Here is a 27,102-nt window from a genome sequence, read left to right on the forward strand (position 1 = left end):
ATTTTATATATAATCGAACCAGAAAAAAAAATTATTTAGTTTTCCATATTTTTTTTTTTTGTTTTCAAATAAATAAAAAAATATTTTTGACTCATCCCCCTAAAAGTCAAAAAACACATTTCTCACAAAAAATATATTTTTCAGTGTTTTTCATAAAATTTAGACCACTGCGACCATTGCATTGGGCGTTGAATGCATGGGTAATAGGGTGGGACAAAAAATAAAAGTTAGCTCCCATGCACTTTTCGTGTTCCTTATGGGTCTCGTAACAACTGTGTAATTTTTCAGATCGATCGGTGAAACGCCCGATTTGCGCCCGATTTTTAAAGTTTCCATACGATTTTAAATGGGAAAAACCACTTTTTCAATACTTATTCTCTAGTGATGTCAAGTTGGCTCTTAAAAAATATCAATATATGATATTTGGTCGGCGTGCGACCAGACCGAACCAAACGCCATTTTTCTTAAAATTGAGTTTTTATTACCAGTGAATGTTAAAATTGATAATCTATCTTTCTTGATAAAACGAAATCATTCGTACAGTTTATAATGGTATTATAACAAAATTTCTCTGCAGCAGCCTGCAGGAAACATACGGGGTGGCTAAATTTTGATCGCCGATTACTGGAAATAATGTTTTTGGCGCTTGGCTCGGTCTGGTCGCACACCGACCATTTGTAGGAAATTTACCTGCGAAAAACTCTTCTGAAGACCGTAAGGCTCACCCCAAACTGATTGACTGTCCGACGGACGACTCAGCATTGAAATTTTCCAGCAACACTGCTAAATGCTGCTATTGCAAACTTGCTTAAGTATGAGAAATAATTTCGCGTGGAATTAATTTTCAAAGTGTGATTTTTGGTCATAGAATCTTCGGGGAAGCCTGCAAGATAAATTTAAGCGATATAATTTCTTACCGTATGGTTGAATTTGCAACAGCAGCATGCTGCAGCAGTATGGCTAGTAAAATTCAATGGTGAGCCGTTCGTCAGATATTCAACCAGTCTGGGGTGAATATCTTTTTTCACAAGCAAGGTAGCGCCTTGCGGTCTTTAGAAGAGTTTTTCGCAGGAAAATTTCCTATAAATATCATGTATTGATATATTTTTAGAAGCCAACTGGACATCTCTATAGAAAAAGTTTTGAAAAAGTGGTATGGGAACTTTAAAAATCGGGCGCAAATCGGACGTTTCACCGATAGATCTTGAAAAGTTACACAGTTGTTATAGGACCCATAAGGAACACGAAAAGTGCATGGGAGCGAAAAAATAACACCATCGCTTTTTTCCCATATAACCGTGTCCCAGTCTAATGGGTATACAGGTAAAAAATCAAAACAGCCATTTTAGTAAGGAATAGCAATCACTGGAAAAACCAAAGGTATAAAAGTGCTCCAAAGGGTCGAATGTCGTATATCAATCGACTTAGTTAGACATTTTCTGTATGTATGTGTGTGTGTGCGTTCGTGTGTGTGTGTAATGGCCTCCCAATCTCAATCGATTTTCTCAGACCTGAGCTGGACCGATTTCCATGAAATTAATTGCAAATGAAAAGTCTAGTTGACCCATAAGACCCTATTGAATTTTATTGAATTTGGATTTTTAGTTTAGAGGTTGTGTATCAAAATGTGAAAATCACAAAACTTCATTATCTCAGAAACTACACACCCGTTTTGAACAAAATTAGCATCAAAAGAACGAGCTTGTTTTTGAACCATTTGTAGATTAATTTTATAATGATTGGACATGTAGTTCAAAAGTTATGCTAAGAAACGTGTTTCGAAGACTGTTTAAACTCACTCACTTTTCCCAGAGATGGCTAGACCGATTTTCACAAAATTAGTGTCTTATGGAAAGTCTAGTTGCCTCATAAGACCCTATTGAATTTTATTGTAATTGGACATCAACTTTGTCCGTTATATCTAATAATGTGAAATCAGGCTATGAAAAGAAATATTGTTCTAAGACTGCTTGATCTAACCCACTTTTCTCAGAGATGGATGGACCGATTTTCACGAAATAGGTTGCAAATGAAAGGTCTAGTTGCCTCATAACACCCTATCATAATTTTAATAATTTTATCATGATCAGACTGTAACTTTGCTTGTTATGTATTAAAATGTAAAAATTATGAAACTCTATTATAATTGTACGCCGGGTTCTTCTCTTCAACGTTATGTTCACGAGAATACTTATTTGAGTCTCTGAAAGAATGTTGGTGGCTAGGGGCACCAAAATTCACAGAAATGGTTGAAAAGCTACAATTTTTCGTTTTTTCCCAGTTTGACCTTCGGGGCCACACTTGTATTGACCAGTGTAATCGGACTTTTATTTCAACCATTATGTGTTTAATTGAAAAATAATGAAAGTCTATTCTCTCAAAGATGACACGACTTATTTGAACAAAACAAGAGTCAAACGAACAGGTTGTTCTTCAAACTTACAAAGAAACGAAACCCAAAAACTGTTTAAAACCAGCTGCTTTGATTAAAGTTCGAAGTTAAGAGTCATTATAATAGAAAGATTATTTATTTAGTATAAATGTTACGTCAAATATCACATATCATGCTCCAATTATTCCTTCAAATACAACATCAATATTCGGAAGCTACTAGCTAATAATTTAAAACGGCCTCTAGAGATGATTTCTGGCCTCAGGGTATCATACCGCATCCGCATACCGTGATATTTGGTCACTTCAGGCTGTTAACTGGAAACTGTCGCCATCTTCGCCATCGAAATACCGAGATTAGGCAATGTTCGGCCATTTTATGATGGACTTTATGATTTTATAATTATCAGGCACCAAATAGTGGTCATCTGGATTTAAAATGGGGTTTGAGGTCGGATTTTGGCTACTGGGTATAATAAAAATAAATAAATGACTAATAAATCCAGCAGAAATTATCAAAGTGATTTTTTAAGTCTTCGTGTAAATTATAAACATAAATTATATATTCGAACTTATTATTTGTTATATTTTTTAACGAATAATAAATTCGAATGAGAAAGGCTGGGTCTCACCGCTAGGTGGATTTATTCGGGTTTTTTATATAAGTGTGACCAGGGGAAAAAAAGAACTAAGCGATGACAGTGCTCAGTGGTCTTTAATACACTCCTCAAATGTGCGTAAAAACCCCACCATCTTTTAACAATTAGGTACAATATCATTACACTACATTTTACAACAACATAATTCACGATAACCTAATTAACAATAACATAAATCACAATAACATAATTTACAATAACATAGTTACGATAGTTTTTACATATTGCTTTCAATTCTGAGGCGATATAGAATGGGAGCTTCGTTGTAGTCGAACTGACTAGAATACCGGTTGAATTGACGAACCATTCAAGAAATTGGAGAATGGGCAGTATACTGCGTTGACTAAAACTCAACCTGGAGCATGGATCTCGATCGTAAAACTCTGGATGGTGCTTAAAATCCAATTCCAGACAGAAGATCTGGAGTATCAAATTCGGCTGTGGTCAGTTTTGCCATGAATACAGCTTGTGACACACTTCTTCGCTGTTCCAAGTTTTTCATTCCAAGCAGTCGACAACGGTCTTCATAGGAAGGCAGATTTTGAGGATCGTTCCCGAAAGATTCCGTAGAGCATAGCGGACAAATTTCCGCTGAACGCTCTCTATTCTGTCCATACAACATGCTTGATACGGGCACCAAACAACACTGGCAAATTCTAGGGGATCATCGAACTGATTAGCTATTTTAAAAATAAATCCTAGCTGGCGATTAGCTTTTTCAACAATTGTAGATATATGCAGCTGGTCCTGGTGCATATGTGGTCCCCGTGGCTCAGTGGTTAGTGATGTCGGTCGGCTAGCTCTCCCACACGGTTGTGACATCGGGTTCGATTCCCGATCGAGTCGAGGATCTTTTCGAGCTGGAAATTTTCTCGACTCAGCATTGGGGCACGGTGTATCGTTGTACTTATCCTACACATACAAAATGTGCCAAAAACAATCTCTCAACTAATCTAGTTGATCGAGACCGCTATTAGCCCCAAGGCTAAGCGTGCGATATTGTTTGTAGATATATGCAGCTTGAAAGTTACTTTTCCATCAAGCGTCACTTCTAGATTTTGAACCTGCTTAGTTTGATGCCAGCTATATTATATTCGAAATGGATTGCATTTTGGGTACGATGATAACTTATTACGAAACATTTATCGACGCACAGCATCAGTTGGTTTCTCGTACACCAGTCATGGAACAGATCAAGCAGCCTTTGCAATTCTCTACAGTCCTCTATTCGGCGGATAGCCGAATATATTTTTAGATCATCAGCGAAAAACAATCTCCCGCTTCGAATGAGAATAATCGCTGCATCGTTAACATATACTGAAAACAACAATGAGCCCAAATTACTACCCAGTGGTACACTTCCCTTACTAACACGCAGAGAATCCTGAGTACGAATCCACAGGATACCGATTAACACGGTGACGGAATCGTGAAAGGAATCGCAAACACGATTCGGAGGATTCCCACTCACGATCCTTATTCAAGAATCCTAGAGCCATACACAGGGCATTCCTAAGGATTCTTTTTTCAGGAATCCTTTTCAAGGACGCTCACGAATCCAATGTGAGGAATCCTAGAGAATCTATGCGAACCGTATGTGTTCGTCCGGGTTGGAAGGTTCACAAATTCATCAGAGTTAGAATTACCGATTTTTACATAAAGTTGCCTGTAGACCTGTGCGCCGACCATCGGCGGCGTAGAAAACATTTTACCTCGGCGGCGAACGGCGCGCCGGCGTGACGCCGTTGGCTTTTATCGGCGGCGGCGGCAGCGGCATGTATCGGCGTGACACTAACTACCACTTATGAAATATTGCGCATAATGCGTGCTTTTGTACTCTCATGTTCGGTTTTTTTAATTCAACGTTCATAAATAAAAATGTATGCGTCAGGGTTGTAAAAATGTCAAAAACAAAAATGAAAATGGTAAGATGTCAAGTAAACAAACAATTGAACAAATGTTAATCCCAAAAAAGATCATCAACGAGCCCACAACAAAAACAATACAAGGAATACTATTTTCAGAGACGTTCAGTTTGGGAGAAAAGACAAACAGTTTTTGATATGTTCATCTTGATTATCCGTGGACCTACTTTGGGAAAATTCAATAACTCTTACGTTAGAGGGTCGTTTTAAACTTTCATCTATTTTGTTAAGTTACCCATGAAAAAACTGAAAAAATGGGAAACTCTTTTCATTCGAATAGAGTTCTTCGTTAAACACCACAGATTCTTCTAGTTCTATTGCGACTTTTGAAATAAAACTGACCAGAGGTGAAGCAATAAATCCCTTTTTAGGGAATTGTTATTGTGACGCGGTCTTGAAAGTAGGAACGAGGTTTCGATAAGACTGCTTCCTCTTGACAAAATAAGTCTTTCTTAAAATAAAACTGATCACAGGAATATTTATCCTCTCCAGGGAATTGTAATTGACGATATTGGCACGGGAACGAGGTTTCGATAAGGCTCCTTCATCTTCCCTCTTAGGATTACCCTGGCCAGAGAGAAACTTTAGGTGTAGTCTCACTCCAGGGAATTGTAATAGTATGGGTATAGTAGAGCAAAGTGTGAAACGATAAACTCTCACACGTAAGCACGGATATAAATGGAAAGCGTATCATTTACTTCAATGGTGATACTGCCAATAATATGGAGTGAGGCGTGCAGAAAATACCTAGGCAATATCACAATAGATCAAATGTGTCTGGTCGCAGTGATGAGTCCACACAGAGAAAAAAAATTAAAAATTACGAGAAATCAGCAAAAAATATAATCGTGTTTGAAAATGTTCTTTTTGATAATTTTGATTGGTATGAAATTCATCGTGAATTTTGGCAAAAAGTTTATAATCGATGTTGACAAAAAAAACTACAAACAATGTCTGTTTCAGCGCAATATAATCAACTATTTAACCCTCTAGTGCCCAAGTTGATTTCTAGACGGGCCTTTGTAAAATCACTATGAATCATTATAAACACTTTACAAGTATTTATTGAAGCTTTTTAGAGATTTGACAGAGGCCCGCCAAACGGCGGCATTGGGCCCTAGAGGGTTAATTTGCGCAAAATTTCCAGTGAAATCCCGCATATTAATCTCCAATAAAAACTAAGCATTCTAAAGAAAACTAAAGTCTTTACCAAAAGAATTACGAAAAACCACTAGTCATTTATCATAAATTTTTTGAACATTTTCGGACTGCTCATACGTTTGCATAACAATAAAAAATAAAGATAAACATATAAACTGATGTTACGATGTTTGAAACTTGAAACAATATTCTCGAAGCAAACTGGCTCCATGTGCAAATCATTGATAATGACATTTATATTTTTGATTTCATACGATAATAAAAACTAAAGTCTAAATATTTATTTTTGAATATGGTATCAAATTTCCACAAATTTAAATAATTTACACTAAGGGAACATTTGTAAATACACGCTCAGAGGAGGGGAGGTACTTAACGAAGTGTTGCACTGCGTGAGGCACCAAGCATAATTGCGTTGCGTAGGGGTGGAGGAGTATTGAGAATTTCCAAATTTCGCTGTACTTAATATACGAGTTTTCCCTTATCGGCTGTGATTTGCGGGATTTCTATAACAAAGAAAAATCCAGCATACACAATTACTATCGGGGCGGTAAAAATTTTCTCGGCGGCGCGCTAAAAATTTCTTCGGCGTCCAAATCAACGACGGCAGCGTGCGAAAAACTGTTGGCGGCGGCGGCGCGGCGTGGCGGCACACAGGACTAGTTGCCTGCCTATTAGATAGGATTCCAGCAATTTGCAAAATCTTTGAGTACAGCCTATTTTTTTCTAATTTACTTGAAAGGATGGCATGGTTCACAGCATCAAAAACGGCTTTTAGATCGGTGTATATCGTATCTACTTGGGCTTTGGCGCTAAAATTATTTATGCAATGCGATACGAAGCTTACGAGATTGGTTTCTAAGGTACGTCCGCGAAAAAAATCCATATTGCGCCGTACTTATATAATTCCGGCAGGCAGCAGATAACGCTTCGTTTACAATCGTCTCAAATAATTTTGATTCCGCACATAGAGAGGTTATTTCTCTATATTTTGCTACGTTGCATTTATCTCCCTTCTTGAAAACCAGAAAAATGCAAGATTGTTTCGAAGCAATGGGGAAACACTGTTGATAAACTGAAGAGCCAGGTAAACGGAACAGCTATAATATCGGCACATTTTTTCATAATAGCCGTAGAGATTATACCAGGGCTAGATGAAAAGGATGATTTTTCTCTACTGGTGGCGAAAACTACGAGCTGTTCGCTTACGCTTAAAATGTCCATACTTATAATTTCTGATGGCACATTGGTCAGAGCTGGTTCTATTTGTGAAACGTTAATCGGTGTGCTACTGAAAACGCTTGAAAGGTGCTGTGCAAATAAGTTGCACTTATCAATGGGCTATGTAGCAGTCACACCATCGAAGAAACTAGTCGAAAGTAGGCCATTTTGTTTTCTCTTCGTATTAACGAACTTCCAAAACGTGAAGATTGCAAAGAAACTTGTTATAGTTGCGATATCTGTTGCTGGCTAAGGTAAAGCTATGTTTCAAGAATGGGCAAAGTTGCCGAGTGTAAGCTCGAAGAGCCCTCGCCCGGATTTTTTTCATGTGACGAAGCTCGCCGTTGGACCACGGTGGTTTTGTGGGAGCTCGACGAGGGAGTACAGCAATCAATACGCAGTCCATCGTTATCTGATTGTAGAAGGCGACGGCATAGTTGACATCGGTGAACTGCTCAAACACACTCCAATCTACTTGTAACAGAAGGTCACATAACAACACTGTGTTCGTTCTGCTGTAGTCCAGTTGGTTTCAATTTCGCTCGTCCATAAATTCAACAATCCATTGGGCAGTCAGTTCTACGCATAGAGCAGGATAAAACACATCAAGTACAGCAATCGTTTCTGGTGCTTCCGAAACAAGGTAATAAGAACAACAATCTTTGATAACGAAAACGAGATCCAAGCAACGCGATTGGTGGTTGCAAACAACATTTTTTCGTCTGAGTCCCAAAAAGGCGACACCATCAAGCAGCGTGCGATTAGCAGGCGTAAAAACAGATTCAGCTGGATCTGCAATCGCATAGTCTTGCGCATAGTTTCTCCAAACTAAATTTGGTTGATTAAAGTCACCAAGTATCAAAAACGTACCACGATCGGTGTCAAAAATGCAACTATTATTGAATAGGGTAAGCCTTTGGCAGTAGTCATCTCCATTCCATTTATCAAAGATAGCATTGTAGTGAATACTCTTGGTCAAGTGGGCTAAAAAAAATCGCACATTCCCTGAGTTTTTTTGTAAACAATTAGCATACATATATTTAACTGGGTCCTGGAACTGGAAGGACCATTTTGAAAGCATATCAACAAACCCATTGAAATGGTTGTAAGATTCTATTAAAAATCATGAAACCATAATATTCCTCAGTTTCGAAGCATACCCGCATATCATCAGTTATTCTCGAGTATTTTCTGTACAAAAACATCGTTTTTAAACACATTTTTTCATCAAGGTTAATGGCACTTAGTGCGTACTTTTGCCCCAAAATGAGTTTTCCAACTGGTTTGAGTTTTATGACAAACATCAAAAGATTTTCGGCAAAACAAATTCAACCTACAAACCACAATTATAGGAAAGTTTTTTGGGCTCTGTTATTTTCAAGTTTCTGAAGTTCAGGTCAATCATAGTTCCCAAAATTATCTCAAAACAGCTCAAAACACAACTTTTCTTATAGCTTAGTGATTACCTGACGTTATAATACTGCAAATTCATACAATGTTGTCAATTTATTTTGCTCGTATGTTTCGAAAAAGCCAATGCATACTTTTACCCGTGCGTATTAGTGGGATATAATAAAAAGACCTGGGGCTGATTATGGATCAGTCGACCTGTTCTGCACAGGCATAAACGTTGGAAGTTCCCTTCCGGCCCAGTATTCTGCCGGAAACTAATGTCGTTTTCGTTTTCGCGGTGTAGCTACACTCAAATGACGCTTTTGACACCGTATATATTTTATTTGACTTTTCGGACTACCCTTTTTTTGTCTCTGACTACACTTTTTCTGTCCCTGACGACACCCGAAAAAAACAGAGTGTACTGTAGGAAGTTACCAACACATTCACACGTATGTGTCAAAACTGGTTTGTTTTGGTTCTCGTTTCACGTGGTAAAGGGTCAGGTAAATTTTTTTCAGCACATTTGCGAGATGGACATTAGATTGGGACACGGTTATATGGGAAAAAAGCGATGGTGTTATTTTTTCGCTCCCATGCACTTTTCGTGTTCCTCATGGGTCCTATAACAACTGTGTAACTTTTCAGATCGATCGGTGAAACGCCCGATTCGCGCACGATTTTTAAAGCTTGTTTATGATTTTATATGGGAAAAAACACTTTTTCAAAACTTTTTCTATAGAGATGTACTGTTGGCTCCTAAAAATATATCAATACATGATATTTATAGGAAATTTTCCTGCGAAAAACTCTTCTGAAGACCGCAAGGCGCTACCTTGCTTGTGAAAAAAGATATTCACTCCAGACTGATTGAATATCTGACGAACGGCTCACCATTGAATTTTACTAGCAATACTGCTGCAGCATGCTGCTGTTGCAAATTCAACCATGTGATGAAAAATGATATCGCTTAAATTTATCTTGGAGGCTTCCCCGAGGATACTATGAGCAGAAATCACACTTTGAAAATTAATTCCACGAGAATTTTTTTTCTTATACTTAAGCAAGTTTGCAATAGCAGCATGCTGTAGCAGTGTTGCTGGAAAATTTCAATGGTGAGCCGTCCGTCATGAAATGGAAATGAGACAAAATGACGAATGCGATAATGATTAAAACAAAACGAATTGACAGCTTTCCCATTATTACGCATACCAATGCAACGATACTGAAAATGTTTTATTTGAAGCTGCAAAGTATAGCCCGGAAAAAGTGTAGCTACACCGCGAAAACGAAAACGACATAAGAAGGATGGCAACGGAAGCGATCATCGTTGATCACCAGGTGTCGAAAGCGATGTATAGCTGCGAATCTATCACAAAAAGAGGTGGCCTGCACGTCCCATTTTACGCTCACTCCCTGTAGGCAAAGTTACGATTCTTACCTTATGCACACTCGAGTTCGTTTCGTACACGCAAAAGTTGGAATGTGCGTAACCAGATCATTTATGAGCGAAATTAGCGCATTTACTGATTAAGTTTGGAACCAGTACAACAAATGTGTGCTGGGTATAACGCATTTCATGCTCTAGCGTATTTTGAATGTATTTAGCTCTTCCAAATCACTATACTCCAAAAGTTTCAACCGATGTTGGTATCGTCATAATGATTTGTACTGGTATTGGTAATGTTCTTTAGAAGGCTGCTATCGTTGAAGCAGTGCAACCAACAACAATCACTGATGATTTTGGTCATGAATGAATTGATGAAAATATTAATTGATTGTTTCCCTTTCTTGAATCCGGTCACTTAAAAACATCATCGAATCAATAACAAACAAAAAGGCATTGGGTTTGTTCAAAACATTTAACTTCTTGCTCAACTTCCGAGCCGAGCAGACGTGTTTTCACTAAGCTGTTAAGGAAGTCGATCTAAAGCTAGTTTACTTTTCGCCGCGTTTGTTCATTGCCGAGCCACTGTGTGCTTCTGCGTACTGCGACTCTGCGATGTTGCGCCGCGAGAATACTTTTCGCAGTGATTATGCGGCATTGCCAAAGAAACCAGATTATGTGAAAGTGCAAAACTTCGTAAAAACTGTACTGGGGTTAAAGCCGGGTGAAGTGACGAAAATCCAGTGTAGTCGTACTCTCGGATGTGCCTTCGTGAAGGTGGTCAACCTGGCGCTGGCCCAAAAGTGTGCGAAGAAAACGATGGGAAACACCAAGTGACAGTGGAAGGTGGAAAAAAGATCCCGCTACGCATAACGATGGAGGACGGGTCAGTGGAGGTGAAGTTGTTCGATTTGTCTGAGGCCGTATCGGACGAGGCCATCACGGACTACCTAACCGCATACGGTGACGTTATTTCTGTTCGTGAGCAGATGTGCGGCGCCGACTCGCAGTTCGAATTTCCAGGAATCTCGACAGGGGTACGGATTGCGGAAATGGTAGTGAAACGCAATATTGAGTCGTGGGTTTTCGTGGATGGGGAGTGGACTTATCTGTCCTACTTCGGCCAACGTCAAACATGCCGTCACTGCAGGGAGTTCGTCCATATTGGCGCGTCCTGCGTTCAAAATAGAAAACTGTTGGTGCAGAAATCGTATGCCGATGCGACGAAACAGCCAACAGCCAAACCAGCACCAAGGCTACAAGGTACAAAACCAGTGCTGCCGAGTTCAACTTCGACGCACGCGAGTCGCCCTCCAGCGAAGAAGAAGAAGGAATTGCAGCAACAACAACACTCAGCACGTACGATCGACACGCAATCGCAGAAACATTTTCCCTCGCTTCCTGCCCCAATAATCCCCATATCAGGATCGAGTCAACCACCGAATAGCAGGTCGTTGCGCTCTACCTCCGGTCAACAACCTTCCACCAGCTGTGAAATGTACAGCAGTCAGGCTGGCGCCAAATCAGATGGTAACGAGACAGATGCCTCATCAGCATCGGCAAACAGCAAGACAGGGAGAAAACGTAAAAACTTAAAGCGACGGGACCATATCGACGACAAAGATGACGTCGATGACAAAAACAACAGCGACAACGGCGGTGACGGAGCGCAGGAGCTGTGTTTATAAAAATGGATCAGTTTACTAGCTATAACGTTGCCACCATCAACACAAACGCAATTTCCAACGACACAAAACTCAACGCGCTCCGCACGTTTTGCAGGACGATGGAACTGGACATCGTCTTTCTTCAAGAAGTGGAATCAGAGCAGCTCCTCATCCCTGGGTACAACGTCATCGCAAACGTTGACCAGTCAAGGAGAGGGACAGCAATAGCTTTGAAAGAGTATATCCGTTTTTCTCATGTCGAAAAAAGCCTAAATGGCCGAATAATGGCTCTTCGGATTGGCAACACAACGTTGGCTAACGTCTACGCACCATCGGGCTCAGAAATGCGCGCCGAACGCGAACGTTTTTTCAACGATAGGATTGCCCACTATCTCCGTCACAATACCGACCACATACTTCTTGCTGGTGATTTTAATTGCGTTGTGCGGCCGTGCGACTCATCGGGCCATAACAATAGCCCTGTCCTGCACTCTACTTTACAGCAGCTACGTTTAAACGATGTTTGGGTGAAGCTGTACCCCAACACAATCGCTCCTACATACATCACACACAACTCCGCCTCTCGACTCGACCGCATTTACGTAAGCATGTTCCAGCTGGGCGAAAAAAAACCACCATCACCGAGTTGATTGGTGAAGACAACGAATCTTTAACCACCTCCGCAGCCATCGAAAACCACCTGCTTGGGTATTTTAGGCAACTATACACAGCGACAGACGAAAACGTAGCAGCGCGGACCTATTTCCAATGCGAGAGAGTCATCACTGAAAACGACCGAACGAATGAAACGTGCATGGCAGAGATAACAACAGCTGAGATACTGGCAGCTTTACGTACATCGGCGAAAAGGAAAGCAGCGGGAAGCGACGGGCTACCCGTGAAATTCTACCAACGAACATTTGATGTCATCCATCGAGAGCTAAACCTCGTTTTGAACGAGGCCCTAACTTCGGAAATACCAGCCGATTTTGCTGACGGGGTTATCGTGCTAGTCCGAAAGAGAGGAACGGTGAATACTGCACGAGGATATCGTCCAATCAGTCTCCTGAACGCGGACTTTAAAATTCTCGGGAAAATATTGAAAACACGTCTCGAGCTCGTGGTAAAAACTCACCGTGTGTCTAATGCGGCCTGCCTTGGAAAATATACGCCCAATAAAACGTAGACAGATATTGAAACTCTTCATAATAGACATCACCTACGTTAATGAAGTTAACGGTAGGGTCGATGTTGGCGAGCTTGAGTTTTACATAAGATGTGCATCTGTATAATATGTGAATATTTTTTTTGAAACAATAAACAATACTTTTTTTACAAAAAAAAAATTCATTACGACTCTGGTTTTATTCATATGCATTCAGTTCCACGTTACTGGCACCAGCGTCAGTTAATCCTTTTGCAACAAGGCACGCTATTGGCTGTTTCGTTTGCTGATAGTGATTAGAATGCACTAGCTTTTGATGCTTTGATGCGTGCTAGTCCGAAAGAGAGGAACGGTGAACACTGCACGATGATATCGTCCAATCAGTCTCCTGAACGCGGACTTTAAAATTCTCGGGAGAATATTGAAAGCACGTCTCGAGCTCGTGGTAAAAACTCACCGTGTGTTGAGTGACGCACAGAAGTGTGCAAACGACGGGCACTCAATCTTCGAAGCCACTCTTTCTCTGAAAGACCGCATTGCAGAGTTAAAAGCGACGAAGCGAAAAGGGAAGCTGATAAGCTATGATCTCGATCATGCCTTTGATCGGGTGTCTCATCCTTTCCTCTACGAAACCATGCTGCAGCTGGGAATAAACCCAGCCTTCGTCGGCCTACTAGAGCGTCTTGCCGAACAATCTTTCTCTCGACTGCTAGTGAACGGGCATCTTTCGCAACGTTTCCCCATCGAACGATCGGTTCGGCAGGGAGACCCGATGTGCATGCTACTATTTGTCATATACCTACACCCTTTCCTCAAGCAGCTGGAGCAACAGGTCGCCCCCGATCTCGTGGTAGCCTATGCAGACGATATATCTGTGGTAGTCACCAACATGTGTGCGATTGAAACCATCAATGAACTCTTTGACCGCTTCGAGCGAGCAGCCGGAGCAAAACTCAACAGACAAAAAACTGTCGCAATAGACGTCGGGCTGGTTGACGGAAATCCACTGAATGCTCAATGGTTACAAACCACTGAGACGATTAAAATACTCGGTGTATTTTTCACCAATTCGATTCGGGCTATGGTTAAAATAAACTGGGACGTGCTCGTGCCAAAATTTGCCCAGCATTTGTGGCTGCTTTCGCTAGGAGCCTTAACCTTCAGCAGAAAGTAATACTGCTGAATACTTTTGCGACGTCCAAGATTTGGTATGTGGCATCAATTCTTCCACCGTACTGCGTTCACACGTCAAGAATAATTGCATCCATAGGGTCCTTCTTGTGGCGTGGACTACCGGCGCGCGTCCCAATGGAGCAGCTTGCGCGTGACATAGAATCCGGAGGGTTGAAGCTCCAACTACCTTCGATAAAGTGCAAAGCGCTGCTGTTAAATCGGCACATGCAGGCGAGTGGCTCCCTTCTCTTCTATCAATCCCTACTGAACCAGAACATCCTTCCCCCCACAGACCTCCCATGCCTCAAGTTTATTTCACAGCAAATTCCCCTTCTTCCCCACTTGTTCGAGCAAATCCCTCGAGTGACCAGATACACCGTCTGTTCCTCGAACGGACTGAAACGCCCCGTGTTGAGCGAAAATATCCAGGTGAAAATTGGAGACGAATATGGACCAACAAAGCCAACAAACAGATGTCGTCAAATCTGCGTAGCAACCTCTACCTGTTCGTAAACGAGAAGACGGAGCACAGACGGTTGATGCGAATCATCCAACGAGCTGACGGTGAGAACTGTCTTCACTGTGATGCGACGGTTGAATCGCTGGAGCATAAATTCAGTGGCTGCGCTCGTGTAGCACACGCATGGGCGTGGGTCCAAAAACAGATATCCTCTATACTTGGTGGGTGGCGCCGACTCTCTTTCGACGATCTAATGCGGCCTGCCTTGGAAAATATACGCCTAATAAAACGTAGACAGATATTGAAACTCTTCATAATAGACATCACCTACGTTAATGAAGTTAACGGTAGGGTCGATGTTGGCGAGCTTGAGTTTTACATAAGATGTGCATCTGTATAATATGTGAATATTTTTTTTTGAAACAATAAACAATACTTTTTTTACAAAAAAAAAATCATTACGACTCTGGTTTTATTCATATGCATTCAGTTCCACGTTACTGGCACCAGCGTCAGTTAATCCTTTTGCAACAAGGCACGCTATTGGCTGTTTCGTTTGCTGATAGTGATTAGAATGCACTAGCTTTTGATACGCACCGGTTCGCGAAAGTAAGCAGCGGTTTTTTGAGCGCCCCAAAACAGATCGTTGGCCCAAAGCCGAAGTTTACCGAAACATCACGATTTTGTGTGTATGATACATATACTGATTCCGATCTTTATCCATGTACATGTATTCACTGTACAACTGATGCGTTATGCATTTCACACATTTTTTGTGCGAAATCAGAGCAATCATTGTGCGTTTTGAAAGGACACATTTGATGATTAAAGCTTAAACATTTGCGTGTACATCTACCTTGGATTGCTTTAAATTTAACTCTACCATGCAAAAGGAAAACTGTGCTTGGCAAAATCACCTGTTTAAAAATCTACCTTTAGACTACTCCGCCTCTTGCACTGGTCAGATCAAAATGAAAGATCATGGCATTGGGGTTGGGTTGCAATTTCGGTAAAGTCATCTTTTTCTAGCGTACATCTTCCACCCGAGCGGGGGCCTAGTGTGGTTGGTAACGTCTCCGCCAACCACGCTCGACGCCTGGGTTCGAATCCCACCGCCGAAATAGGTGTCGATGGTTGTGAGGTGGCGTGATCCACTCACAACCAACCCAACTGGTCTAGATTCAATCCTAGCCGACACCGGGAGATTTTCTGAGGCGAAAAATCTCTGGGATCACGCCTTCCACCGCATGAGGAAGTAAAGCCGTTGGCGCCGGTCCGTTAATAAACGGGTCGTGAGTTAGGGTCCTGGGTGTGGAGTCGCCTCCCTGGGCGTCGGTGATTGGCCACAACAGTGGCGAAACTAGACCGACGGTAAACAAGCGAGAAAAAAAAAATCTTCCACCCAGCATCCAGTCCCATCTCAAAGGATAGAGAAAAAAGGAGTCTCTCAGCAACGCAATAAGTCCAAAGACTTATCTGGCTAGGTCAATCAACTAAACCGGCGGTGCATGCTTAGCAACGTGAGCGAACGTAGGGTAAAAGACCTATTTCCGGCGTATTAGGCGGTCGTCAGGAACATTTTCCTGAATTATCGATCAGAAACAACGAAGCTACTTGAATGTTGCTCATTGTTTTGACTGTTAAGCTTTTTCAAATAGCCTGGTGCTCTTGGGAACGTGCAAAATGCCTTCAAATGCGAAAAATAGTTATGCAAACACGTGAGAGTTTGGCGGGCAATTTCGGCCTAAAGATCATACTTCCAGCCTACATGGAATTCTATTTTGGGCGTACGTCTGATTGGTTATTCGCCTACCTATATGTATGTAAAACCGAAACACTTTAAGCACGACTGTTTGAGCACTAGACATAATACAACGCATAGTTGTCTTTTGCAAACAGTAAGCCCGACGGATCATAACAGTTATGCCGACAACGACTGTTCACTGACATTCTGTTTTTATCAACACTGAACAGTTGATCACCTTCCGACGCGACGCAATGCTTTGTGATGATTCCGGTTAGCCAATATATCTCGTAAATGGATCATTTTAGTATAGTTTCATTAACAGCATATGTTGGCGGCACAGCGTTGTGTTTATGTATGAGCAAAGTTGCTGATTATCACAATCCTTCATGATTCATCATCGTCGTTGCTCGCTAGTGACTTGGTACTATAGCTGCAGCCTATCGCATCATCAAGCGCGAATAACTGTGCTCAATGAACTGTTTGAGTGTATTCTATTCTTTACTTCTTCTCCTGCTATTGTATCTCACTGAGTTACCACATTCGGCCACCCGAAAAAAAGTTACTCACCAGCAATTCGACCCACAGCAGAACGAAGCGAACGAATCTAACGAAGCTTCAGAAAAGACTAATGAGGTTTACAAAGAGAAAAAACTCCGTTGGTTTTGGTGAGAATAGATTCGTACAAGACCCAAACAAACGTCGCCGCACAGGCTGAGCAAGCGAACTCTCTATTTATTTACATCTGAGACGGGACGTATTATTGACAGATTAAATTTTGGGGAATATAATTTGAGGAATTAGTTTAGATGTTCGCACGTATTGTTTGAGATGTTTGAAAAAGAAAAAAATGACATTCTTCCAATGTATGTTTTTATATTTATGTTTCTTGGAGTCAACTGATTATAGGTTTCTGAAATTTAAAATGAATTTAACAAAACTGAAAACATCCGTGCTTGGGAAGAGAAGTAGTGATTTGCTGCGCGGCATGATTGAGACAATCGATATTAATTACCAAATTTTCAATAGTGTATCTCAAACAATAGTTTGTTTTTGTTACATAAATTAAACCGTAAAAGAATTTCCGATCGATTGATGCCAAAACCTCGAAAACCAGATTATAAATGACTGAAAAATAAGCGCTCAAAACCTGACCACTTTTCCCTGGGTTTTCCTGGTTGAATTACTAGATTTTCAAATTCAGGTGCCTAACTTGGATATAGACGTTAGTCAACGTCAAAACAACCTTTGTTCTCTACTCCTTTTGATCTAAACGGGTCCGAAGCGAAGATGGTACGAAGAGAAAAAAAAAACTTCTCATACGTAAGTCACTCACCATGGCACGGAACAATCAACACGTTCGTTTCATTTATGAGTGCATGCTCTGTTGCCACTGTATTGAGTACTTCTGGTTGCAGACAACGTATTCGAGTGTAATGAAGCGATAATCAGCAACACTGTGTATGAGTGTTAATTATTTCATGCAACGTGCTTAAAGCCGAAATAAGATTCACGGTTAAGTTTCTGGCAATCTGTTTTCATTCTTTAATTGTTCAGTAATAAAATGTGCTACATAAGATGCAGAATCGCGCCAAATGACCTATGGTCGAATATTGACCATTTTTGATTTGAATGAAACTTTGCACAGGTATTTGGCTTAGCAAACTGAGCATTTCTCACAGATGGAGAGATTTTTTACACCCATGAGTTATATTCTAAAAGGGCGTATGCCTTTTGGCATAGGTTTTATTCGAAGCATCCTAGCCCAGAAACCGTTGATTGTATAGAAAAACTGTCTGAGAATGAGTTGTAGGGAATTAAAAATGCACCATAAAAAATAAAAACTGTACAAAAAAAAAATTCTGACCAAAAAAAATTTAAAAATAAACATTAAATTTCAATTAAAAAAAAATGAGTTGATTTTTTTAAGAAATTTGACGTTAATACGCAACTTTTTAAAAAGAGTCCAGGATGGAGAAATGAAAACTATTTTTTTATGGTAGATTAATTTTTTTATAAAAATTCTCATTCAAACATTTTTCAAAATATACGTATTCTGATAATCTTCAAAGATGCAGAGAGTCATTTTGAATCAAGCAAAAACCATACGTTCATTGGAATGCTTGATCAAAAATATACAATGCGTTCTTTGACAACAAAACGATTGGATAAATAACTCAGGCCCTGTACCTTAGCCTACCTACACGTTCCTCCTTGCCGAATGTTTTACTAATAATAACTGTTAGTAAAGTACGCTACCAATAACTACTGGGTTACCTATAATATCTGTTTTTGTATATAAAAACGATTGCACTTCTCTAGAAGTGTTAGTAACAATTTGCATTTTGTGAAGATGAATAAAGTGAAAATGGAATACACCAAGCCCAAGTACGCAAATTAAACGAAAACGTTATTGCAACATTAAAAATGTTGAACAGTCAAGCTCAGTTTAATACGTCTTGATCAATTTGTGATTCGTGTAGATTATATTGCATCTAAGTGAAGGAATGAATTTGATCTCGAAGAGCATCCACATAATTCATTAATGGAACCATCAACATCAGGATGTGGAAGAAACATTCTACCGACGGAGTTGCAACCATCTGCATCTGTATACGAATTGCCGGAGATACCATCAATCGTATCATCATATTCTCAAGAAAGCATTCAAAAAAATACTCCAGAACACAGAAAATTGAGTTATTCAACAAAGGCCTAGCTGGAATCAACGTTTCACCGATATCACTGGCAAAGCTCAATCAGGAAAAATATCCTAAAAAAAAGTATCTGGACATTACTGACGGTATAAGAAAAAACATTTTCGATTTTGATGCTGAAGATGACCTGGATTTATTGCAACGTAAAGCGAGAGATTCGACGAGATGATTTTGCAGTTAAAAGAAAAATTTACTGCGCCAGAATGCTCGAGGGAAGATAAAGTAAGAATACTTTCGGTTCTACCGAAATCTTGGAACCAACAAACGATAACAGAACAATTTTAAACAACGGAATACATTGTGAAACAGGCTTGGCGCATATCAGAGGTTAGTGGAATATTGGCTATTCCTGACGTGAGGCTTGGACATGGATTGCCCCTGGAAATAGAAAACGAGGTACAGTTATACCTCGATATAAGGCAACTTTATTTTTATTTTCGTTACGTTATATCGAAGCAAAAAAATTTTTTTTTAATTTAGGCTGATACAAATTTCGAATTCTTTTTATGTCCAAGGTTATCAAAGTTAGCAGAGGGGGTGGCAAAAAATAAATAACACCGAGACGAAAAAAAAGAAATATCTTTGATCAAAGTATGTGAGCAAGTTATGACGTTTGTAACTTGCACTCAAATAAATGTTGAAAAATAATACATTATTATTATTATTATTTATTTCGCTTGCCTTTCGACGACACTCTCGCTGTCACCTGACTTGTTTGTTGTCAAATTAAGCATTTATGCTGTCGGAAAACCAATGAAATGAACAAAACGGTTTGAGCTTTTTTTTTCTTCCCCTTCCAATATTCAAGATTTTTGAAGGGCGGGGTGACATAAAATGAGAATAAAATTTGAAACGGCCTTATGCAAGAATGTTGATGGTTGCTCAAATATACGCGAAAACTCATTTTCCATCACCTATCAGTATTTTTGAACCTTTCTTATACCCATTTAGAAATATTTTCAGAAGCAAAAAAAAATTTTCAATTGATACGCAGGTTACTCAAAGATGCGTGAAAACCTATTTCTTATCACCTATCAGTAATTTTGTAACCATTGTTATGCCCATTTATGACAACTTTCAACAAGCAAAAAAATTGCAAGACTGTTGACGGTTACTCAAAGATGCGCGAAAACCTGTTTCCCATCACCTATCAGTATTTTTTTACCTTTCTTATGCCCATTTAGAGAAAATTTCAACAAGCAAAAAAAAATTTCTGATTGATGCAAGACCGTGAATTGTTACTGAAGGTTGCGTGAAAACCTATTTTCCATCACCTATTAGTATTTTTAAACCTTTTTAATGGCCATTTAGGGCAATTTTCGCATTAGTTTCTTTAATTTTAAAACTTACTACAAACACTTTTTTGAAGCAATTTATACCCCGAAAACAGTTGCTGTATCATTTATTTTCAATTTCAATACATTTTCAAAGTAACGTTATATCGAGGTTAAAGTTACGTTATACAGGTATACCTCGATTCTACGCCCATTCTCGTTTTTGAAATATGCGTAAAATCGAATTGTGCATAAAATCGAATCAAAATTTTTAATTTTTTTTATAGCTCAAAATTAACTTCCGTGATCGGAAATGTGCAAGAAAACATGTAGGGGTCATTCAATTAGTATGTAACGTTCGGAACAATATTAAGGGTCCAAAAAAGAGAGTGACATAGGAGCGGGGTCGAAGAAGGTATTTATTTGCGTTACGTAAATAATAGACGTTCTCTAATGTGCCGTGGGAAACTCACCCAGAACATTTGCAAAATGTTTGAAAGGAATTACTTAAAACAATGAAATGGGCGTGTGTGTATGTGAGTGTATATGTGTATGTGTGTTTGCGTTTGTACGTGTGTATGTGCGTATATGTGTGTGGATGTGCGTATATCTGTGTGGATGTGCGTGTATGTGTGTGCATGTGCGTATATGTGTGTGGATATGTGTATGTATGTGCGTATATGTGTGCGTATGTGTGTGTGTGCGTGTATGTGTGTGTGAGAGAGAGAGTATATGTGTGACTCACACATTTATTTTTGCCCACATACTAATGCTACAACCTACAACCTTGAAAAACTTCGCTGTTTCGCAAAAGAGGTCTTGTTGTTACTGTCTCCCGGTTTTTGGCAGATTTCCCAGTCTATATGGACGGCCCCTTATTAGTGAACGCTAGCAATGGGCGATCTTCGAAAAAAAAAATCGATTCTCCTGCATCGATTAATCAAAATTAATAAAATCGATTCATAAAAAAAATCGAGGCTGAAAAATCGATTTAGCAAAAAATCGATTTTTGTTTGGTATAAGCTTTTTACGACCTTTTTTGGCTATATTTATGGAGATTTTGTTTTGTTTGCGTTTTCTGGTTTATCAATCATGTTCAACGAGTTTTCGTTCACAACATCTACTAACGATACGGCTTTTTTAGTTTATTGCCATCTTCTTTCACCGTGTGTACTCTTTTGGCGGTTTTTTTCTACTAAGAGTTTTCATCCCATTGACCATTTCACGAGACGTTTGTGAACTTGATTCATGAACGAAATTTTGACAGAAATTTTGGAACCGCTGACATAATGCACGTGAAAGCATCATCAACATCAGCAGGATCCGTGACACCTGTCAGTTCGTGAAATGGTCTATTGTTTAGGATGCACTAAGAGCAATCCAAACCTGTATAATTGGGTTGTTTAGCTAATTCAAATCGTGATTTAAAAAGCGAAGGAAAATGATAGATTTTTTCTTAAATCACGTTTTACTTAGAAAATTCAGATCTTTCAGATGATAGAAAAAACTGATATAGCTGAACAACCCAATTCATAAAAAAATCGGAACATCCGCAGCACAAACTCAAATAAACAAAAATGGCGAGCGCGACACCATGCTGAACAGAATGCAGCACGGCATATACACGACCATTCAATTCAACTTTTGCAATATTTGAGTTAACGAGTACTCCGCTACTCATAGTTGAAAAATAGGTTGAGGTAGCAAATGTGAAATAATGTTGGCTAATATCCAAAACGGTAAATTCAATATCCAATGCAATGCAAAATTTCAGCTCAATCGGAATTCAGGAGTATTTGGTCTAAATTTCACTTTCTCGACTTCTGAAGAAAAGCACAGTTTGTAATAGTTTTTTTTGTGCCAAATGTCTTATGCCTTTTTTACACTATAGCAGATATCACATGATATCGCGTATCTTGAAACATACATACATCTAGTTTTCACGAAAAGTTTGGAGTATGGGATTTGAAATCAAGATGAGCAATATTACATCATGTGAACGGGTTATTAGAAATGTATAAAACGTCGAGGTCGGGTGTTATCCAAAAAATCGAAATTTTGCTAACTGTTCGTGAGGCCTAAACATTGAACACTACTTCTAAATAAAACTGTCAAAGTCCATTGCCACCCCAATATACACCAATCAGTTAGTAATGATTGTATACAATACATATATGTCAAACTTTCGAGGCGGTCTTGTGGTCGGTAATTTATATTCAGTTCGAGGTGCAAATTTGTCTCGTCGTTCTTTACATCCTCGCTAGGGATGGACGAACGGCTCACGAGTCGTTCATATGAACCGGTTCTTAGAAAAGAGCGAAAGAACGAACGGCTCACGAAAAAGAACCACGGTTCTTTGGGCGCAGCAGAACTGTTTGGTTCGCGCGAACCCGAAGTTTACCGAGACGAACACGAACTGTCAACGCTCGTGAATCATCGCAGAGCCGTTTCACCCACCCCTAATCCTTGATATATTTCACAACGCATGCGTATTAGCCAAATTTCATATGGGTTTGTCTATTGATGTCGCGTTTACAAAGGCAAATAAATGGTTACTGCGTTAAAAGTACTGGAGGGACTTAATTTGGCTGCGGATTGTTCTTTTTCAACTCGACGACAAGGTTATCCAGCTTCCATGACCTACAGAAAACGTCAAAGTGGGCAGCGTGCCATTACCGTTCGTGGAAATCTGGATATTCTGGAACCTTGTGGGGGTGGTGACATACTCATGAAAAAAGTTATCATGGACGTAGACAATTGTTTGAACCAACAAAAACATTTGAAATGCGTTTTTCTCGGTTTCATGTCTACTGAACTTTAGTCCATTTTTCAACTATGGTCATCCCGGTAAAAAATTGACACATTTTTCAGATCAGTGTCCGAGTTCCGAGCACACACGCTTAATTTAGTTCCGCAAACTTCCCAACAGCTGGTTGAGCTCGGCGAAGTTTTCAACGAATCTCAGCAATATATTTTGACGAACATTCAGCAAATATATCGATTTACCGTAAACCAGCAAGTATTGACGTTTCGTTTGCCGAAGTTCTTAAAAATTCTGCCGAGAACTTGTAGAACATTTCGCTGAGCTTATCAGCTGTTGAGTTCTCGGCAATAAAATCTAAGTGTTCACACTTCTTCGGAGAGAAGAAAAAAATTTTGTATACTATCAATAAAGAAATTTTCTTCTCTTCAAAAAAAGTGTTCTCGGAATTCGGCCGCAGATTACGTTAGCAACAATAAATGCAATCACTATTGTCTTCAATCCGTTTTGCACACATTTATTTTTCAGGCGAAAAAAAAAACGATCTTGCCATCCAAAGGATCGATTCAGTAGAAAATCGCGCGCAAAGAAATCGATTCAAAAAATCGATGAGTTGACCCGAAAAGATCGATTTTGCAAAAATCGGATCGATCTTGCCTATTGCTAAGTGAACCATGTCTAATATATATAACCCTTTATTACGCACAATTGGGTTGTTTAGCTATTCACGCATTTTTGATTTTTATATATCAGCTAAAAGAGTGTAATTTTCTGAGCAAAAGGTGATTTTTTAAAATTGTATACCATTGTCCTTGGATTTTCAATTGAAAAATTTAAAATCGCTCTAAATCGCTACAATGATAGTTGGTATATGGGCGAATTGTCATTGTAGCCATTTCGAGCAGATTTCCAGCAGTTTTAATTCGTGATTTAAAAATTAAAGGACAACAATAGAAAATTTTTGAAAATCACGTTTTGCGTAGAAAATGCTGCTCTTTCAGATGATACAAAAAAAACTGATATAGCTAACCAACCCAATTTAATGAAGAAAACATACGAGTTTAAAATGTGTTAGAAAAAAGCGTGCGTAAAATCGAGGTAAAATGTGCGTAAAATCGAAGTACGTAAAATCGAGGGTGCGTATAATCGAGGGTGCGTATAATCGAGAGTGTGTATAACCGAGGTATAACTGTATCGAGTTACGTTATATCGAGGTTGCCTTATATCGAGGTATGACTGTATTGTAGTTTTATGACAATGACCAGGTCAGTAGAGCCATGCCAGGGCAAAGGGACTACGTTTCAGTGAGAAAAGATGGTAAGCGACAGCATGTGCAAAAGCGACTCTTAATGTATTCAATTCGTGAGGCCTACGCTTATTTTAAAGATATCAGCAAACTGATATTGGGTTGATTTCTTTTAGAGCTTTGAAACCTAAGCATTGTAAATTATTACAGGAATCATGATTGTGTTGGTACTATACATACGACTGAACGGTACGAGAATCTTCTCAACCCGATCCGAAGTCAGGTTGTTTAAAACTACTTACCCGACCCGTACCCGGCTCATCGAGAATTTTCAAACCCGTACCCGACCCGAACCCGAAGTCAGGTTTGTTTAAAATACCCGTACCCGACCCGAACCCGAAAAAAAATTTTTTTCAGCTACCCGTACCCGATCCGTACCCGAAAGGAAAATGCCCTGAAATTGCCGGTACCCGACCCGTTTAGGATGGATTTTTATTTTATTTTTTTTATTTTTTTTTAAATACCTGGTTACCTCGCACATTTCATGCACTTATTGTCATATGTGGTTTCTCGAGAAGATGGCCGGAGTAAGGCTAGAACTGAGTGTTCATGTGAACGAATGTTAAAGAACCCAGAGTTCCAGGCGATTTATTGGTTCACCTAGAATTCAGCGAAGCATCTGTCACTGAGTACGTCCGCTCGTCTGTTGTAGAAAAATTTAACCATTTTATAACGCAGCGAAATATCTATTCATAACTGTTTACGGAGAATTCGGGCTCCATTTTTCCTGTTAGTTACCTCATAATAAAATTGATCAGGGGTTTCAATTATTTATTTTGTATGCATACGTATGATTCATATGAACTGTTGAAATTTTTATTTTGTTTTCGAGAGATTAATAAAAATTCAATAGAATTTTTTTGAAAGATTCATTCAACATTCAAACGTGATGAAGTGTATAGTTCGAAATTGTTACCAAACGATTTTTTTTTTGATTTTTTTTTTGATACCCGAGTAATAATTACAAAAGCGTCGCTTCATAAAACAAAAGTTGGTTAAGCAATTTCTCAAATTTCAAAAGAAAGCCGGCTTCAACCGTAAATTCAAAAAGCTCAAGTTCAATAACCGAAATGCGCTGGCAGGATTATTACTGAAAGTGTATGAAATTTATTATTTCACGTAAAAATAAACCAAAATATTTTGTATAATCACACTAAATACAAAAAGTGCTTGCGTTGAATATTTTTTCAAGTAAGACAATACTTTCAAGTTATTACAATACCCGCTACTAAAAGATGCTTTTTTCTACTGGTTCAAATTGACAGCTCATTCTGGTTCATTTGACACTCCCACAGCTCGTATCCGTTTCTCCCTCCGAGACCAAAACTATGCTAAAACACCGAGGCTTGGCAAGTTAATAATTAAATTCTCATAATGCACGGAAATCGAGTTACCCGTACCCGACCCGTACCCGACGAGTTGAGAATTTTTCAAACCCGTACCCGACCCGAACCCGAAGCCTTGGTTTTAAAATTACCCGTACCCGACCCGAACCCGAAAAATTTTTTTTGCGTTACCCGAAACCCGACCCGAACCCGTCGGGTAAAAATACCCGTACCCGACCATCTCTTATACACAGTCTAAAGAAATATTCATTCCAAAATGATTCTAAATTTTACTTTGAACAACTATTATGTAGCTCAACTACACGATCCAAATATTGTTATCTCCGCAAATGTGAACATTACCCAAGTCGTTTAGATTTTGAAAACAGTTTTTTCAAAGAACTTGAAAAACGTTGTCTGAGTGAAATACCTTTCGAACAGTGGATTGCAACAGATCGATGTAATATAGAGACACTTGTGAAACCAATTGATGAATTTGTATCTTATTTTCGTGAAAAGTTGGAAAAGTTGATAACCCACGGTTATATAAAAACTCAACAGTAATGAAAATTCATCAAAAATGTCACTTAGTTGGGTATCATATGAAGAATATGAATAAGGAGTAACAGAATGGAGCAATATTTTCAAAAAATCTAAAATAATAGCTGGCACACAAAAGTATCACTCTTTTGTTCCGATTTTAGAAAATAAGATACAAACGAAGCTGACGATTTATTTATTTATAATTTATATAAAATAGAAGGTGAAACTAGTTCTGTAAAGTATCTATGTCATAAAAAAATGTTCCTATGATAATAAAACTCGAAAATAAACATTTGACTCATTTATATATATATATATATATATATATATATATATATATATATATATATATATATATATATATATATATATATATATATATATATATATATATATATATATATATATATATATATATATATATATATATATATATATATATATATATATATATATATATATATATATATATATATATATATATATATATATATATATATATATATATATATATATATATATATATATATATATATATATATATATATATATATATATATATATATATATATATATATATATATATATATATATATATATATATATATATATATATATATATATATATATATATATATATATATATATATATATATATATATATATATATATATATATATATATATATATATATATATATATATATATATATATATATATATATATATATATATATATATATATATATATATATATATATATATATATATATATATATATATATATATATATATATATATATATATATATATATATATATATATATATATA

General features: G+C 38.4%; 1 protein-coding gene across 2 annotated transcripts in view; it reads right to left on the reverse strand.

The window, feature by feature from the left end:
- LOC129727329 (C2 domain-containing protein 5) overlaps positions 1–27,102 on the reverse strand; it is a 194,732-nt gene that overhangs the window by 119,813 nt on the left and 47,817 nt on the right. The gene's annotated exons all lie outside the window — the stretch shown is intronic.

This window comes from Wyeomyia smithii, chromosome 3 (assembly GCF_029784165.1).
Source record: "Wyeomyia smithii strain HCP4-BCI-WySm-NY-G18 chromosome 3, ASM2978416v1, whole genome shotgun sequence".
Lineage (NCBI taxonomy): Eukaryota > Metazoa > Arthropoda > Insecta > Diptera > Culicidae > Wyeomyia > Wyeomyia smithii.